Source organism: Acomys russatus, chromosome 7, assembly GCF_903995435.1.
Source record: "Acomys russatus chromosome 7, mAcoRus1.1, whole genome shotgun sequence".
Lineage (NCBI taxonomy): Eukaryota > Metazoa > Chordata > Mammalia > Rodentia > Muridae > Acomys > Acomys russatus.
The window spans coordinates 52159486-52161202 of record NC_067143.1 but is presented as its reverse complement, the minus strand read 5'-3'; the positions used below and the strand labels follow the sequence as shown (position 1 = coordinate 52161202).

At 45.1% G+C, this 1717-nt stretch overlaps 1 pseudogene; it reads left to right on the top strand.

Moving 5' to 3' along the window:
* Positions 1-977: 977 nt before the first annotated feature.
* LOC127191969 (U6 snRNA-associated Sm-like protein LSm3) lies at positions 978-1283 on the top strand (annotated as a pseudogene).
* Positions 1284-1717: the final 434 nt, after the last annotated feature.

Genomic DNA, 1717 nt, shown 5'->3' with positions numbered 1-1717 from the left:
TCCCATGAGTCCTTGAGGCCCCAGGGGAATGGACCAGACTCCTAGCTGACTGGTTCCCAGGGAACTCAACTGGCTGAGACTCTCAGGTCAGGTTGCTTAGCTGATACTTGCTTAATTTTAGATAACAGTTTTGTTCTAGTGTTAATTATCTCTACCAATTTTGTTTGTTACAAATTAGATGGAAAGTCGATAATCTGTATTAATTCCTCAGCCATCTGTGAGAATTTTTTTTAAGACTGTCTTGGCAACAAATAATGAACCATACCCCCAGTGCCTTGTAACCACAGGAGTACACGATATTTCCAGAGACATGAAGTTTGGCATTGAGCCCACTCCAGGGTTAGGTTAGTGAGTGGCTCAGAACTCTCTGCTACCTCTGTCCCCATAGATGCAAGTAGCTATGCCAGTTCTGGCATCATTTCTAAGCCCAAACATTTCCAAGGGCAGACACGAGTGATGTGTGGTTTTTATTAGCCTGAGAAACTTTTTCCAGAAGTCCTTGGCAAACGTATACACACACATAATGACTCCGCGGCAAGGTGCATGAGGCTACGTGAGTGCCTTAGATTAACCATGATTGCTTCTTGGCTAGGGAGCTAGAGAGCCGTGGGCAGGAAGATGGAACCTATGCAAAATGGAGTTGTGCCAGCATGAGAAAAGGAACAAGTGGTATATGGCAACACTCCAGCAGATTCTATTAAGGACCAGGAATGACACGACAAACAGAAAGCAGAGAAAGGCATATCAGAGGCAGAGTTGGAGACAAAAAGGCCACACTCCCCTAAGCTCTTGAATGCCCAGCAGCATCACCCCCGGCCCCCAGAGAAGCTGGGCAGGGCAAAATGTTTGCAACCCTAGCTATATTTTTACCTGTAGCAGGAAGATTGCAAATTCAATGCCAGCTTGAGCAACATGATGAGATGTAGCCTTAAAATAAAAAGGGGCCAGAGAGGTGGAAAGGGCACAGCGTTTGAAACACTGCGGACGGCATAGATCAGCAACAGACTACCAATACTGTAGAGGAGCCTCTGGATCTCATCGGGCTCAGTTTGGACAAGTGAATTTGTGTGAAGATGAGAAACGACCGAGAGCTTCGAGGCAGATTACATGCTTATGGTCAACATTTAAATGTCCTGGGAGATGTAGAAGAAGCTGTGACAAAGATAGAGATTGGTGAAGAGACATATGAAGAGATACATAAATCAACAAAACGGAACATCCCCATGCTCTTCGTCCGGGGAGACGGTGTTATTCTAGTTGCCCCTCCGCTGAGAGTTGGCTGAGACAGAAGATGGATCCTGTGTGGGAAAGTGGAGACTTTACCTCTTGAGATGTACAGGACACTCACCAAGAGAAGTTTGCATGCGTTCTGATAGTCAGAAATGACCCACCGATCCCTCCACCCTCAAGGAAGTTGGTTTGCAAATAACTTACAACCTCTCCAGCTAACTGACATGCTCCTTTTCTCCAGCCCTCTGGAAGTGTAACCATCTTGCTCTCTTCAGGAGTTCTTTGCCCCATTGTTCTTGTAGTTACTTCCAGGTTTTTTTTTTTTTCTTTACATTAAATTTGATGTTTCCTTAAAAAAATAAAAAGGGGCCATGGATGTAGCTGAGTGGTAGGGTACTTAGCAACCATGCGCAAGGCGGTGGATTCACTCTACATTACTACCAAAGAAAAGAGAACCCTTGGGAAGCATCAAAATGTCACATACTGT